The 18,019-nt window shown below is 40.0% G+C and overlaps 1 non-coding gene across 1 annotated transcript; it reads left to right on the forward strand.

Moving 5' to 3' along the window:
- The first annotated feature begins 6,881 nt into the window (after positions 1–6,881).
- Positions 6,882–7,020, forward strand: LOC111530099. The gene has a single exon (XR_002727711.2). It is a non-coding gene; the product is annotated as a U4 spliceosomal RNA (small nuclear RNA).
- The last annotated feature ends 10,999 nt before the right edge of the window (positions 7,021–18,019 follow it).

Genomic DNA, 18,019 nt, shown 5'->3' on the forward strand with positions numbered 1-18,019 from the left:
ATGGTGAAACCTTGTCTCTACAAAAAACAGAAAAATTAGCCAGGTATGGTGGTGTACGCCTGTGGTCCAAGCTACTTGGGAGGCCGAAGTGGGAAGATCACTTGAGCCAGGAGGTCAAGGCTGAAGTGAGCCTTAATCACGCCACTGTACTCCAGCCTCGGTGACAGAGTAAAACCCTATCTCAAAAAAAAAGAGCAAAGAGACTCCTTCTTGAGAAAGCTAAGAACTGAAACAGACGATGAATAATGTAAAAAAGAAATGTTTAACATCAAATGATGCAAAATGAGAAAAAATTCATTCCATTTTTTTAATTCATTTAAACCATATTTTTAATTCATTTAAAGACATATAAAAACAGATCCTTATAGGTTAAATATAACATATTTATAGAAGCAAAGTAAGACTTTAGCTAACAACATAGCAATTAAACTTGATCTCCTCTCCTTAAATGTTACAATTTTCTGTAGTTATAAGCCAAAACAGCTTTCCTATTTTTAGTGTTAGTGTTCCATATAAAAACATTTTCTGTGTTTTGGAGAGGAATGTGGACTTGATATTGCAGTCACCTGCAATTCAAAGTTTTGAGAAACACAAAAAAATATTTCTGTAAGCTAAAGGAAAAGAGATCTCTGTGAGTATCTAGGATATGTTACTCCAAAATTTGTGTTGAATTCTTGGAAAATGAAAGCATGAGAGTGACAGAGTTCTTAATGTTTACTACAAATGTTTCATCTCACCGAGAATGAGATGGTTTATGTAAATTTTGCAATATACCATCCCTTTTCCAATTTCAGAAACTGGTACAAAATCAGACTTCATTTGAACATAATATAAGCGTTTTGGCATTTTGTATGGGCCAGATTTTAAGGGGGAAGAGTGAGGTTATTATCTCCTTCATGACACATTTGAATGGCCACTCCCAAGTAATTCTAGCTTTCAAAAACTGTAGCATTTCCAGCCACAGACAGCAAATGGATTTTGTCCACTGATGTTATTCACAGCTATAACTGTCTAAAAAAACTGACAGCAATAAATATAACTAAAATGGCTGTATTTTGCCAGGATCTTAAAAAAAGAGATTGCATAGTTCTTTCAGACTGCACATTAGTGAAGAGAATCAGCACATACCTTTTAAAGAATCTCTTAGGACGGTCTTTATTTAAATTTTTTTTTTTCTTATAGACAGGGTCTCAGCATGTTGCCCAGGCTGGTCTTGAACTTCTGGGATCAAGCAATCCTCCCACCTCAGCCTCCCAAAGTGCTGGGAGTACAGGTGTGAGCCACTGCACCTGGCTTCATGATGGTCTGTATTTTTATTTTTTTTTTTTTTTGTGTGTTTTTTTTTTTTGAGGTGTAGTTTTGCTTTGTTGCCCGGACTGGAGTGCAGTGGCCAGATCTCAGCTCACTGCAAGCTCCACCTCCCGGGTTTACGCCATTCTCCTGCCTCAGCCTCCCGAGTAGCTGGGACTACAGGTGCCGCCACCTCGCCCAGCTAGTTTTTGTATTTTTAGTAGAAACGGGGTTTCACCGTGTTAGCCAGGATGGTCTCGATCTCCTGACCTCATGATCCGCCCGCCTCGGCCTCCCAAAGTGCTGGGATTACAGGCTTGAGCCACCGCGCCCGGCCCATGATGGTCTTATACATTATGAAAAACTTTCACAAAAGTTGAATTTCCTGGTTCAATTTTTTTTGCAAGCAGTATTTTAAATTAACAAATTAAAATGGTATATATTTATGATGTATGGCATGTTGTCTTTAAATACATATACATTGTGGAATGGCTAATTTGAGCTTATTAACATAAACATTACTTCACATACTTATCTTTTTTATGGTGAGAACATTTTAAATCTATTCTCTTAGCAGCTTTCAAGAATACATTGTTATGAACTGTATTCTGCTGGTTCAAATTAAACGAAAATTTCATTTCTGTGTAAGTGTTTAAAGCAAGTGATATGGAAGGGAGACGCTGGGAAGGGAAGGGAAGGTCCCTTTAAATAATAGGGACAGGGGAAATACTGGGTAGAAGAGGGTGTGGTCCCCAGCTAGGGCTCCACCTCCACACACCTAGGTGAGGACAGGGATCTCCAGTCCAAACGTTTCATTTCCCAAGACCACCCTGGCCTGCCACACCCCCCATCCTGTGCCTATAAAAAGCCAAGACCCTAGCAAGGCAGACACAGAAGCGGCTGGATGTTGAGAGGAGCACACAGGTGGCTGGACTTAGAGAGGAAAGCACCGACAGGTACCTGCAGGCAGGCCACTGACCAGCAGAACAACGTGGAATTTGGCTGGGGCCGCTGAGGGAGACCCCGGCCACCAAGCGGCCTGACTCCAGGGGAAAACCATTTCTCTTCTGGTTCCCCCATCTGCTGACAGCGACTTCCACTCAATCAAACCTTGCACTCATTCTCCAAGCCCACGTGTAATCCAATTCTTATGGTATACCAAGGCAAGAACTTCAGGATACAGAAAGCCCTCTGTCCTCGGGATAAGGAGGGGGTCTGATTGAGCTGAGTAACATAAGCCACCTACAGACGGCTAAACTAAAAGAGCAAAACTAAAAGAGCACAATGCAACACACGCCCACTGGGGCTTCAGCTGTAAACACTCACCCGCAGACACTGCCGAGGGGTCAGCCCTGCAGCCTGCCCATCTGTGCGCTCCCCTAGAGGTCTGAGCAGCCGCCACTGAACAAGCCACACCCACTTCGCACGCCCTTCCGAAGAAACAAGCCACACCCACTTCGCACGCCCTTCCGAAGAAACAAGCCACACCCACTTCGCACGCCCTTCCGGCAAGGGAGCCTGTCCCGTTTCACAAGGGCATCAAAAAATTCCATAATTTTAAAATAAATATTAATTTCAAAATAGACATTTGTTATTGATGAAATCTTGTCTCATTTATATCTCTCTATATGGGCCCCAGCCTCACATTTCTCCCTATCTTATCCCTATGCCTCATAACTGTCTTATCTTAAAGAAAACTCTGATTCTTTTCCTAAAACATGCTGCAGAAGAGATTGTAATAGGGATATTCCATAGTCATGTATATTTTAAAAAAAAAACAGCGTGTTAATATTAACAGGTTTATTTAATGCAGTTTTTCTGAGCCTTTAATCTGTTAATGCGCCCAGTGAATCTCTAAGAAGGAAGTGGAGAATGCAGCATTCCTTACATTTATTTAATCTTAAGTCCCAACTTGTGGGATTGGTCTTCTTCTGAATCTAGAAGCAATTTTCAAATTGATATTTCAAAATTAAAAAACAAAAAATTCCGGCCGGGCGCGGTGGCTCAAGCCTGTCATCCCAGCACTTTGGGAGGCCGAGACGGGCGGATCACGAGGTCAGGAGATCGACACCATCCTGGCTAACAGGGTGAAACCCCGTCTCTACTAAAAAATACAAAAACTAGCCGGGCGAGGTGGCGGCGCCTGTGGTCCCAGCTACTCGGGAGGCTGAGGCAGGAGAATGGCGGGAACCCGGGAGGCGGAGCTTGCAGTGAGCTGAGATCCGGCCACTGCACTCCAGCCCGGGCAGCAGAGCGAGACTCCGCCTCAAAAAAAAAAAAAAAAATCCAGTCAGAAGTGGCTCTTTTTGATACTTTTGTTCAGCCATTGAAGTCTCACGGCAGTTTTGCTCCCTTCGTCAATCCCTGAGAGCGATGGTGTCTCTCCACTTTACCTACGTGTTCCCTTATCCTCCTATAGAATTTAACACAGGCTGTTACCACAGAGCTGACACAGGCCTCTCCCTCATCTAGACTGGGAGGGTCCCTGCGAGCAGGCCCAGCTTTTCTTTATCTTTGGACCACCGACAGGAAGTATAGTGCCTGAAAACTCGGGAGGTGCTTATTGAATCATGGCTAAGAACACAGACAAATATATATGGGCAGATTTGATGGTGTGAATTCAGTCTGAAATGGATAGAACTATTAGACCATAAGTGACTTTTGGTGTTTTTAAAAATTCAAGCAGGCCAGAGGCGGCGGCTCACAACTGTAATCCCAGAACTTTGGAAGGCCTAGGTGGGAGGACTGCTTGAGCCCAGGAGTTGGAGACCAGTCTGGGCTACATAGCAAAACCCCGTCTCTACATGAAATTTTAAAATTGGCCAGACACGGTGGCTCATGCTTGTAGTCCCAGCTATTCGGGAGACTGAGGCAAGAGGATGTCTTGAGCCTGGGAGGCAGACGTTACAGTGAGCCAAGATCAAGCCATTGCACTCCAGCTTGGGCAACAGAGTGAAACCCTGTTGCAAAAAAAAAAAAATTAAGCCAAACACCAATTAAGATTCTTTAATTGCTAAACTTATCATAAGTACCATCAAAAGCAAATTTAAGTTATAGAGAAAATGTTGCCAATAAAGCTTTAATCCATAAAATATTTGTGGCTTAGTTAATTCTTCAAACACATTTATGGTTTAAGAGTATTAACGTGGCATGCTATGATCCAGAGAAAGAAACTGCAGTTATCCTTTCTTTAAACTTCTTAGAAAAAGAACACTTTCTAAAATGAGGTTGCCATATATATCCAGGAGCACTGCTTTTCCCTAACTGAAAGGTTACATCATCTGCTGGCCACCCACCCCTAGGTACCTCTGAGAATAGCGTAATAACATACCAGGCTAATGAGAAGATTCTCATTATGCTCTCACAAGTATGAAAACTTATGCTGATAAAAATAACTAGTGCCGTCATGACTTAACCACAAATTTTGTTTGTGTTTTTTTGTACATTAATCATTATTTAATAGACCACAGATGTGTCAAATGGCAATTTTCTAAACACTGACAATTTTTTTTAATTGGTGAAGTCAGTTGAAGTGCCAGTGTGTTAAAAGAAAACTCTGGGTGCTAAAAATGATTTAATTTTCTATACCTAAATTCTGCACAGAACTTGATTTAGGGCCTCATTATCTTGTTCTTAGAAAGGGAATTTTCACATGGTTAATTTAGTAGGTAAAGTTATATAACAATCTTTTCTAAATATGCTATATCTGACCTGACCTAAAACAAAAGTCAAAGAATCAGATGTAAGGTGTACTGAATCAAAACTTCCTCAGAAATGATGTGCAAAATACAAAGCTGTTCATTTCTCCTGAAATATCTTTTTAAGTTTTCAAAGTCAATTGACTAGACTTGCACAGAAAATAATATTCAGAAAAGTTGAGATTTGGCCAGGCTCAGTGGCTTATGCCTGTAATCCCAGCACTTTGGGAGGCCGAGGCGGGTGGATGACTTGAGGTCAGGAGTTTGAGACCAGCCTGGTTAACATGGTGAAATCCTGTCTCTACTAAAAATACAAAAATGACCCGGGCTTGGTGGCGTGTGCCTGTAATCCCAGCTACTCAGGAGGCTGAGGCAGGAGAATCACTTGAGCCCAGGAGGCAGAGGCTGCAGTGAGCAGAGATCGTACCACTGCACTCCAGCCTAGGTGACAGAGGGAGACTCTGTCTCAAAAAAAAAAAAGAAGTTGAGATTTGTCTCAAAGATATTCTTATTAAAACTATCAGAGTATACCCTAGTGAGAGAGGAAAAAGAAAAAAAAATCAGACTGAAAGTTTAGCTAGGGTGTGAGTAAACTCAGGATGTGACATTACATAGTAGTGGAAAGTCATGAGCAAAGACGCATTTTCCTCAACATAGAAAGGAGATAAAGTAATTTTAAAAGCAAGGAGCTATTAGGGGAAAAAAAGGTTGCCTAGTGTTCTATGTGTGAGTCTACCAATGTGAAAATCATGTCATAGTTCCATTTTCCTTTTCTGTGTCAGTGAATTCATGTATTTGGCAGAATCCATAAATGATTTTCTTGCTTATGGATATTATTTCTATTACAGTGAGTATGACTCATTATTAAAGATGGCCACAGGGGAAAATGACCAGAGAAGCTACCAAAACAGGAAATACTGCCAACGTGTGAAGACGAGGTTGCATACATTTTAAATTCATTCACTCAATGTCTTTAAATTTCTTATCAAGTCCTAAGAATGATATAATGGACTTTGGGGACTCAGAGGAAAGGGTGGGATGAGGCAAGGCATAAAAGACTACACATCAGATGCAGTGTACACTGCCCGGGTGACGGATGCACCAAAATCTCAGAAATGACACTAAAGAACTTATTCATGTAACCAAACATGACCTGTTCCTCCAGGTGGTAAGAAAACCTATTGAAATTTTAAAAGAAATGTTAAAATTTTAAAAATAGTAAAAATAAAATATCATACCAGAATTAGGACAGAATATCAGACAAAAACTAAAAAGAGCTCACCACCTTAAAAAAAATCTAAAGGATGTATTTCAGAGAGAAGTATTCTCAGACAGAAACTATGAGATATAAGAAGGAATCAACAGCAAAAATAGAATAAATGTAAACCACTGACTGAAAGAAAATTTCATGCCAAGTGAAAGTAATTTATTTAAGATGTTTTTTAAGTGATCAGAAAATATCTAACCTAAGTAAAATGAATAGAGTGAATTTTTAGGTGGATAAGTTATTTCCACTACTGATTCTTTTACTCTAAACACCTTTTAAAAAGTAATAAATATCCCACTGGCATTGCTGTTTTATACCTTCAGCTATCATGAGCATCACTGTCCATTGTCAATTTCTTATGATCATCACACTGCTTACTATGGCCATGATAACGTAGCATGGTAAACTTAAAATACACATGCACACACTCATACACACATTTAGCTAGACAGCAATAATAGTCACATTTAAAAAAAATCTGTTGCTACTGAATCATATTTTCTTCCAAAGTGTCACAACAGTTACATAAAGCATTCCCAGAGTCAGAACCCTCAGAAAATAAAGCAAATTATTTTCTTGATGCAAATCCTCCATGTAAATGTCTTTCCTAAAGATGTGGCCTCCCGACCTCTGCCCCGTGGCAGTATCATAGTCAGTGAGGTGTATCTAATGTGTGATTACTGCTCATTGAAACCTTCCCAATATCTCACCATGATGACTTGAAATGTACTCAGCATGGGCAATTTTTTAGTGTCTTTATGGAGACTGAACAAAAGAAAATAAATAAATAATGATAATAAGATATGGCCGAGAGAAAATACATTATATTCAGAGCATATTATGAGAGTCATTTTTCTGGGTACCTTTTCCCTATGAATTAATTTCACCATGCCAACCCTTACCATATGGACTGGGCATGCTGGCTCACACCTGTAATCCCAGCACTTCGAGAGGTAGAGGCAGGTGAATTACTTGAACCCAGCAGTGCAAGACCGGCCTGGGCAACATGACGAAACCCCGTCTTTAGAAAAGATACAAAAAAAACTGGCCAGGCATGGTGGTATGTGTCTGTAGACCCAGCTACTCCAGAGGCTGAGGCGGGAGGCTCACTTGAGCCTGGGAAGTCAAGGCAGCAGTGAGCCGAAACTGAGCCACTGCACTCCAGACTGGGGGACAAAATGAGAACCCTGTCCCCCCTCCCCCCGCAAAAAAGGCCAAAGACATGCTTTTTTCTTGATTACTCACAACTACTAAATAATCTATAAGTTATCTCCTGATTCTAAAATTCTACGTTGCAGCTATTGTTGCATGTGTATTCTGTTTTTTAAGCTCTAAATATCAAAAGAATTTGGATTATATGGCACCTAATAAAATCTGGTATAACAGTGAATCCATGAATTAGCAACATAGCCATGATTTAAGATTTTTTTTTTTTTTTTTTTTTTTTGGAGACAATGTCTTTTGTACATGCTGGAGTGCAAAGGCATAATCACAACTCACCGCAGCCTCGACCTCCAGGGCTCAAGTGATCCTTGCACTTCAGCCTCCAGAGTAGCCGGGCCTACAAGCACATGTCACCACGCCCAGCTAATTTTAGTAAATTTTTTGCAGAGATGAAGTTTTGCCATGTTGCCCAGGCTGGTCTCGAACTCCTGAACTCAAGCAGTCAGCCTGCCTCAGCCCCCCAGAGTAATGAAATTACAGGCATGAGCCAACATGCCAAACCTTTGTTTCTGTTTCAAATTTATGAACTACAACCAGTTTTTAACAGTCTTTAGTATCCCAAATGTCCACAAAACTGAAACATTTTAAATTTTCAATCAATGAAATATGCACATAGTACAACTTTCTATGATATTCCAAAGGAACTAAAAATTATACAAAGAAAAACAGGTTTTTTACTCATACTACCACTCAACTCCTCTTCCAAAATACAATCACTTTGACCATATTTTATATTCTTTTAAAAGTAATCTACGTATTTAAAAGTAGATACACACATAAACGCTATGGAGATGTATAATTCGAAAAGTAAAGAGTGTGGTGTCGAAAATGCAACATTCTCCTCCTAAAGCAACAAAATAAAACAACAAACACACGCACACAAATGTAAGTAAAGACGTAGGTAAAAGGTAACATGAAAAACTTGGTAATTAATGATGCAGTCATAACAGAAAATAAAAAGATAAAGACAGCAATGGTGATGTTATGCAGGCCAAACAAAAGCCTTGGGAGAAAACTCCTTTGCCTCTGCAGTGTGGTGGGGTGGAAATCATACTGACTTTGTCATCAGATAGATCTAGATTTAAATTCTGTGATAGCCCCTTATTAGCTACGTGGCCTTGGGCAAAATAACTAGTTCTCTGTTTCATTTTCAACTTCAAAAGTGTAATAACAGGTAACAGATCATAATGTAGTCTTGAGGAGAGGGTGTTTGTATAAGATTTGGCATATAAAATTCTATTTTTCACTGCTTTGAAGATCATAGACTTAAACATCTTTCATAGCCCCCTTTTCGTTTGTTTGTTTTTAGAAACAGTGTCTCGCTCTGCTGCCCAGGCAATGGCGTGGTCTTGGCTTACTACAGCCTTGACCTCCTGGGCTCAAGAAATCCTCCCAGCTTAGCCTCTCAAGTAGCTGGGACTACAGACACATACCACCACACCCAGCTATTTTTTTTTTTTTTTTTTTTGGTAAACACAAGGTCTCACTATGTTGCCCAGGCTGGTCTCAGACTCCTGGCTCAAGTAATCCTCCCTCCTTGGCCTCGCAAACTGTTGGGATTACAGACCGGACCCATCATGCCCAGCCTCATGGCTCTTTTTAAAAAGAAAAATAAACAATGCAACAACAGCAGTCAAGCAGGTAGAGTAAAACTGCACGACCTCACAGTAATGCAAAATTCCACGTAAAATGCAATTAGGAATCATCTCCTAGGCCTCCGAACCTCCCAGCCAGCCAACTGCACAGGCTCACCTGTCATTTTATTATCCCTGCAATAATCTGAGTCTTTCCTTTTCTTACTGACATTTTTTTAACCTCACTTATAGCAATACAATGGGGTTCCCATATATAAAAAAATTAAGATAATTTCCACTGTGAATACAGTAATAATCCCATAACTTAAATAAAAAGCTAAATTACCTTCAATGTACTGTTTTTGATCCTGAAACTAAAATTAAATATATATACATGCATACTCCGTTTACCAAACAGATGGAAATAAAATATATTTTAGAACTACGACCATTTGCAACAAAAACTTTCTAATGGCTAACTTGGAAATATTCAGAAGAATTTGTTATCTAGGATAATAGAACATTCCATTTTACCAGATGACTGCAGGTTTATTGTACACATGAGAAAGTTCAACTGGAAAATTATGCTGTTTGTGGACTTGTATATCAAATTAACTTTGAGTCAGTCAGTTATTTGACCTAGAGGCTTGCCTGGGAGCCACACCCTCATTTGTAATCTATACCATAAATCTAATGTCACTGAAATGTATTGCATCATTCCCTTGATACTGATTTTACATGGATATTTGATTTTCTCAACATAAAGTTATTAAATTTTAAAAATGAACAAATAAATACAGAAAGCCTATGCTGTCATCAGTAACAAGAATTTATTGAAAGTTTTTTTCTTTCCCTCACTTGCACTACCAGAAAAAATGCCGGGAGGGAATCAGTGACAAGCTCAGGCCTTGGATTCGTCTGCACCAACTCTCCCAGATAGCCTTGAAAGAAGAATAAATATGAGTGATTCTGACAGGAACCCTATGAACACAGCAGTTAGGTAATTTTTTCACAAATTCCACATATCTGTGGCAGTGACTATATTAATATAGAAAGAAGGGCAAAGAAAATTACCATTCTTTATGAAACTGTTCACAGTAAGTGTTATAAACAAATATTATAAACAAGATCATGATAAGCTCTGCTGAATCAGAAATGTACACGCGTATCTGGTTCAGGGTCAATAAGCATAAACATTTTTCAAAAAACAGTCGGTCAATTTCATGAATTTGTTAACTGCTAGAACCACACTTTTGAACACCAGTATTTACCTAATAAGAAATTATTTTTCTTTTTTTTAATTTTTTGTTTTGTAAAAAACACTACACACCTGTTAGAGCCTACTTAGAAATTACAAGAAATGATTTAAGAGACTACTGTAGAAAAAATATTTTTAAAACACATTTTAAAATTTAGAGTAACTACTGGCTTTTGAAAATGGCACACATTTTTAATAGAATATACCTAAATTAGTTTCTATGATGTTTAATAATTTTCAGAATAATTTATATGAACACAGAGACCTATGATAAAGATTAATATCGAAGATAGCAGTAATAAAATTAGTAATCAATGACATAAAAAATAAATAAGATTATTTATATTTAGGTTCCATCGCATTCCCACCTCTTTTTACTCTTTAGTTTCAAAGAATGTTCCAGGTTTAGGGAGAACACTCAGTAATGTCCACTGATATTAAATATCTCAGTTACTTTAAATAATCAGGACCTTTTTTTTTTTTTTTTTTGAGATGGAGTCTCACTCTGTCACCCAGGCTGGAGTGCAGTGGTACGATCTCAGTTCACCGTGCAACCTCTGCCTCCTGAGTTCAAGTGATTCTCATGCCTCAACCTCCCAATTAGCTGGGACTACAGCCATGCACCACCACACCCAGCTAATTTTTGTATTTTTTTAGTAGAGACAGGGTTTCGCCATATTGACCATGTTGACCAGGTCTCGAACTCCTGACCTCAAGTTGACTGCCTCGGCCTCCCAAAGTGCTTAGATTACAAGTGTGAGCAACTGTACCCGGCCAAGATTCTTATTATCTGCTGTTAGTAATGGCATCTAAAATTTATTGCATATCTGTAAGTCAATATATATACTTAATTTAATCTTCCTAACAAACTTATGAGTTAACTATTAGGATTCTTTATGTAATAGATAAAGAAAATAGGATTCAGAGAAGCTAAGAAGCTTGCCAAAAGTTCCATAACTCATGGGTGACTAAGATCAGAACGCTGGTCTAGTCCACCCATTCTTCTCCAGTCAACAATCACTGTCTCATGAGCATTGGCCAAATATAAAATCTGAAAAAAAAAAAAAAAAAGATAATTTTCTATAAAAGGGTTTACAATGTTACTGGTGGTTTTTGGTTTTCGGTTTTTTGAGACAGAGTCTTGCTCTGTCACCCAGGCTGGAGTGTAATGGCACGATCTCGGCTCAATGCAACCTCCACCTCCGAGGTTCAAGTGATTCTCCTGTCTCAGCCTCGCTAGTAGCTGAGATTACAGGCATGTACCATCAAGTCTGGCTAATTTTTTGTATTTTAGTAAACAGGGAGTTTCACCATGTTGCCTGATCTCGAGGCTGATCTCGAACTCCTGAGCTCAAGTAATCCACCCGCCTCGGCCTCCCAAAGTGCTAAGATTACAGGTGTGAGCCACCACGCCTGGCTTGTTACTGGTGGTGTTTGCAGGATTTTTCTTTGAATTAAAAGATTCAGACTTCATAATCATCTTTAAAGTATCCTATATCTAACAGTTAGTAAGAATTATTACCTGTATATCACATAAATCTTTAAAATGCTTTGTGAGTTCCTTGGACTTTTTGAAAGAGATACACTAAGTTTGCTGTGTAGTGTACAAATTCCCCACGTAAGTTTCTGGTAGTTTGGCTTAAAATGAGACCAAAAGATTCAGTAAATGCCATTCTATCCAGCACTTTAAATAACATTTATAATGTTATATATATAATTACATCCTAATTTTTGACAATAATAGGTTAAATTAATGGTGGCTATTATTGTAATATAAAAATAAATATTAAAATTAGACCAAATTTAATTAAACTATTTTAACTGGAATTATTAAGGAATAAATAGTTTTTAAGTACTTTTATTTTTTAATTTTTTTTCTGAGACAAAGTCTCACTCTGCTACCCAGACTGGAGTGCAGTGGTAAGATCACAGCTGACTGTACCCTTGATCTTCTGGGCTCAAGAGATCTTCCTGCCTCAGTCTCCTAAGTAGCTGGGACTGCAGGTGTGAGTCACCACACCCAGCTAATTTTTAAATTTTTGTAAAACTGAAGTCTCACTATGTTGCCCAGGCTGGTCTCGAACTCCTAGGCTCAAGTGATCCTCTTGCCTCAGTCTGGCAAGTGCTGAAATTACAGGTGTGAGCCACCGAGCCTGGCCTTATAAGTTTTATAAAAAGTTTAGATTAGCTATTTTATTTAATCCCTCTTAAGTTGGACAAAGATCCTGAATACTGTTCCTTGGGAGCCATTTGCTGCCTGACTTCTGACTATTTTTTTAATTATTTTTATGAGACAGGGTCTTAACCCTGTTGCCCAGGCTGGAGTGCAGAGATCGTACTCACTGCAGCCTCGAATTTCAGCTCAAGTGGTCCTACCTCAGCCTCTGAATAGGTGGGACTACAGGTATGTGCTATCATGCCTTTTTTTTTTTTTTTTTTTCATAGAAACATTTTCAGAGTCTCTTTTGTAGAGTCTTGCTGTTCTGCCCAGGCTGGCCTTGAACCCCTCAGCTCAAGCCATCCTCCTGCCTCAACCTCTCAAAGTGAGAATCACAGGCATGCACCACCTCACCCCACCCTCTCCCTGTTTTTTTTGTTTTGTTTTGTTTTGTTTTGTTGGTTTTTGGTTGCTTTGTTTTTGGTTTTTTGTTTGTTTGTTTGTTTGTTTGTTTGTAGAGACAGGGTTTCACCATGTTGTCCAGGCTGCTCTTGAACTCCTGGACTCAAGCGATCCACCTACCTTGGCCTCCCAAAGTGCTAAGAATGCAGTCAAGGCCGGGCGCGGTGGCTCAAGCCTGTAATCCCAGCACTTGGGAGGCCGAGACGGGCGGATCACGAGGTCAGGAGATCGAGACCATCCTGGCTAACACGGTGAAACCCCGTCTCTACTAAAAAATACAAAAAGCTAGCTGGGCGAGGTGGCGGGCACCTGTAGTCCCAGCTACTTGGGAGGCTGAGGCAGGAGAATGGTGTAAACCCGGGAGGCGGAGCTTGCAGTGAGCTGAGATCCGGCCACTGCACTCCAGCCTGGGCGACAGAGCCAGACTCCCTCTCAAAAAAAAAAAAAAGAATGCAGTCAAGAGACAATGCATGTCTGGTCTCCGCCTGTTTTAATGTGTAAGAATGGAGGTTCCATATGCCAGTTTTTTTAGAAGCTTTCAGTTGAGGCCCGATAGGCATATTCCTAGTCAGAGAGAAACTGATCTTTTTCCCTTTTTGGTCACTGCCACCCTTCTCTGTAGACAGGTATTGCTCATTCATCACCATTGCTTGCTTCTGCGGGACACTGACCTCTGCTTGTTGTCTCCGTCACATAGCTTCTCTGCTTTCTTTATTTTTTTATGATTTGTTTATTTATTTGTTCATCTGTATATCTTCAACTGTTTCTCCTGCTCTTCTTGGCACTCACCCCACAAATGCAGTATTTTGCAGACTTCATCAGCCCATCATAGTCATTATTTCTTTTTTTATTGATGAAGCAGATAGGAAGAAACTCTTGTTTAAGCTTTCTACTCTTTACAGGCATATTCATTGTTTCAGGAATTCAGGGGAGGTTTTTTGCTCTGAAAGGCTTTTGTCCTGTCTACATCTGGGATCAAAGCTATCCTGATGTGATAAGTCCAATTTGTATCAACGTAGCTAAACTGGAACTACATTTCCCAGAATCTTCTTCCCTGCATATTCTTATTTAGCATGATCCATAGGAAGCATCTTGCAAAGGAAGACTGAAGTGAAAGACTGACCATATTACTCTACACTCAGGCCAGCACAGGGCCTGATACATCTTATGCACATTTGTGCTTTTCTGCTGGCTTATGGATTGAGGGGGGGCAGGAGCTATGCCAACGGCATCTCCAGCTCCTGCTGGGCCTCCTGCTTCAGCTTCTTTAAATCCTGAGCCAGGTGCATATTGAAGGGATCCAGCTTCTCCTGCAGGATGCCTCATTAATGGAAGCTGGAAGTTCAGAGGTAGTGATAGGATCAACTACACACCATCACTTTCCTACCTCAGGGCTTTATCACTTTTTCAGCTTTGTGTAAGGAATTTTGATCACTCCCCATTTCACTCTAGTATATTACATTTGATGCTATCATGCCAATTGGATCTAGTCAGCAGGAAGTAGCAACGATGCCAGACATAATGGTGGGACAATTGTATGCCAGCACGTGAGAAACGCATCCTACAAAAATTCAGTAAGATTACCAGGGGTGAGTTGTCTGGGACATATCTCTTCCAAAATGAATTACAAGTTGCTGTGTCTGGGTCCTTCTACCATTAAAAAAGTGTCACAATGCCACTGGACCACTTTAGATTTTGAAGGCAACGTATACCTCATTTGGAATTACAACTACACCCCATTTACAGAGCAACCTGCAAATTTGTCAGTGTTTAGGGAGGCCCAGAACAGAAGAAGTCTTTGCAACAGGCCCAGGCTGCCATGCAAGCTGCAATGCACTTAGACTCTATGACCTTACAGATCTAAAGGTACTTAAAGCATCAGTAATGGACAAGGATATTGTATGGATGGAGACTTTGACAGTCTCTCATAAATGGAATACAGCACAAACTGCTAGGATTTGGTAGCAAAGCTATGCCATCTTTAGTAGAACACTACTACTACCACTACTCTTCTTTTACAAAACTAAATTCTCACTTGCTACTAACCCTTAGTAGAGGCTGAACCCTTAAAAATAGGCCACTAACTTACTATATGACCTGCGTGCACATCATGTCCTTTATGGCCTACTAAGCCATAAGGTTGGATATGCATAGCAGTACTACAGAGTCAAATAAAAGTGGTATGCACAAGATCTGCCTTGATGAAGTCCTGAAGACACAACGAAGCTGCATGAGCAAGTAGCACAAATACTCATAACCCACATTTCTGAAGCATAGCTTTCTTTCTCTCAAACTGCACCTATGTCCTTAAGGGGAATTTTCTATCACCAGCTAATTGGGGAAGAAAAGATGGGGACCTAAGTTACAGATGGTTCTGCATGACCAACTGGCTTTACCTGAAAGTGAACAACTGCAGCTCCAATCAGAGGAGACCCCTTGGTAACTAAGACCTGTAGACCAACAGAGCTCAAAATGCAAATACTTAACCAATGGGATCACCCAAAAGTATTTATTGCAATAGGGATGGATATTACGCATGGGCTCAGCAATATGGAATGCCACTCACTAAGGCTGATCCAGCTAAAATCACTGATGAATGCTCAATTTGACAGCAGCAAAGGCTAACACTGACTCTCCAATATGGCACCATTTCCTGGAGGGGATTGGCCAGCCATCTGGTGGCAGATTGATTACATAGAACCCCTTTTATCATAGAAGGGGCACTGGTGTGAACACACGCTGGTAATGAGTTTGCTTTTCATCCCCACAATGCTTCTTCAAAAACCACTATCTTTGGACTTATGAAAATGCAGTATTAGGATGAAAGGTGAACTATACACAGCCAAAATAGGTCAGCTAGAAAAACAAAGTAATTGGGCCAGGCTCAGTGGCTCACGCTGTAATCCCAGCACTGTGGGAGGCTGAGGTGAGTGGATCACGAGGTCAGGAGATCGAGACCTTCCTGGCCAACATGGTGAAACCTCGTATCTACTAAAATACAAAAAATTACCCAAGTGTGGTGGTGCACACCCCTAGTCCCAGCTACTTGGGGGGCTGAGGCAGGCGAATCGCTTGAACCTGGGGAGCGGAGATCGTGCCACTGCCCTCCAGCCTGGCAACAGAGCAAGACTCCATCTCAAAAAAAGAAGAAAAACAAAGTAATTTATGCCACTGAATTAGTTCTATTCACATGGTATCATTTGATTTTGTGGTATCTTGTTTTATTCATCTATAAAATGCAAGTAATTCTTGAGTGTTCTCAAAATGCAAGGATTAACTCAGTGACAGTAATAAATGTGTTAATATATGCAACTAAAAGGTAAGAAAAGAAAGAATTAGAGGAGAAAACTCATAATATTATTTCCCATCCCTGAGAATTTGTTACCTGTATTTCAATTAAGAGCAGTTATTCAAACAGAGGAATAATAACACTGACTCTCAAAACTGGCAGCAATTATAATAAGTCAGCATATTTAATGATAAATAGGTCACATTGTCTATAAAACTCTTACTTCGAGTGGGAAGCCTACAACAGAAGCTGCCTTGACCTGCCTGGCTCTAGTAAGTCTTTGTCCCGATGGTTAGATAATTAGTGAGAACATTGCAACTGTGTGAGAATGGTGTAACAACTGCATTTTCACCAGCTGATCTTTGCAGACGAAAACATGTATTATTACCTTTCTTTTAATAGTGGCTGTGATTAACCATAATAAAACATATGACTAGTAATTTCAACATCACATGAATCCCTGAAATTATTTCTAGCTGGGACTAAGAATTTTAGATTAAGAGCTCTTCATTTAAACTTGTAATTTGGGTTTAAACTATTCATTATAAAAGTCAAGCCAAAGCTGACAGAAATTATCCAGGGTCTAGAGAAAACAGATCCCTCTTTCATGATGAAATTTTTTTTTCTCAAGTGAAAAACCACTCGAATTCCTACTCCTTCCCTTTTTATTTTCTACTCTTAGATCTATGAAAACAAACACCTCTTTCTAGCCCCTAACAATACTTTGAAAAGCAGCTGTGTTTTGTAAGATATGTATCGAATGGCCAGAAAGAACTTTTTGAAGGTGAAAAGCTTTTTTTGAAAAAAGCAAAGTTATTTTCCTGGTGTGGGTTTTTTTTTTTTTTTTTTTTTTTTTTCCGCCCTGTATGCCACTACATTAAATTGTGAGGGGTCAAATTACCCTTTAAACTATTTGTGTTATCTGAAATTTACCTAGATTTTTCAGTTTTTTTGTTTTGTTTTGTTTTGCTTTTCATTTTTTTTGTTTTGTTTTGTTTTGTTTTGTTTTTTTTGAGACAGAATCTCACTCTGTCGCCCAGACTGGAATGCAGTGGCACAATCTTGGCTCACTTCAACCTCCACCTCCTGGGTTCAAGCAATTCTCCCTGCCTCAGTCTCCTGAGTAGCTGGGATTACAGGCACCCACCCCCACTCCTGGCTAATTTTTGTAGTTTTAGTAGAGACGTGGTTCTGCCATGTTGGCCTAGTTGGTCTTGAACTCCTGACCTCAGGTGATCTGCCCCCTTGGCCTCCCAAAGTGCTGGAATTACACCTAGGTTTCTTTTTACCCAGCTCTAAGGATCTAAGATAGTAAATCCATTCTTTATAGAACAAGTCCTCTGGTTTGCAGTCACCTCCAGAAGTCCAGTTGCTGCCATGGAAAACACTGGAGTCAAGTTTTGTTCTTGACTTCCGCTAGTCTGCTGCATTAGCTTCCTACCAGCAGTTTATGTGAAGAGAAACTGGTCCATGTTATTAAAATCTTCAGGTGCAAAACTGTGGGGAAGAGCAACTCCTCAGAAGCGAGTCACTCCGGGTATTTATCCTCTTGTGAGACAGTAACAGGATACTAACAGATAATCTTTGGAAAAGATAAGATGTTCGATCCCATAACCCGTTTTCTTTTTCAATGTTGCTTTTATGGAATATACAGTAGTCAACATGCTTAGTTGAAAATTAGACTTAGGCCGGGCGCGGTGGCTCAAGCCTGGAATCCCAGCACTTTGGGAGGCCGAGACGGGCGGATCACGAGGTCAGGAGATCGAGACCATCCTGGCTAACCCGGTGAAACCCCGTCT

This window comes from Piliocolobus tephrosceles, chromosome 5 (assembly GCF_002776525.5).
Source record: "Piliocolobus tephrosceles isolate RC106 chromosome 5, ASM277652v3, whole genome shotgun sequence".
Taxonomy (NCBI): Eukaryota; Metazoa; Chordata; class Mammalia; order Primates; family Cercopithecidae; genus Piliocolobus; species Piliocolobus tephrosceles.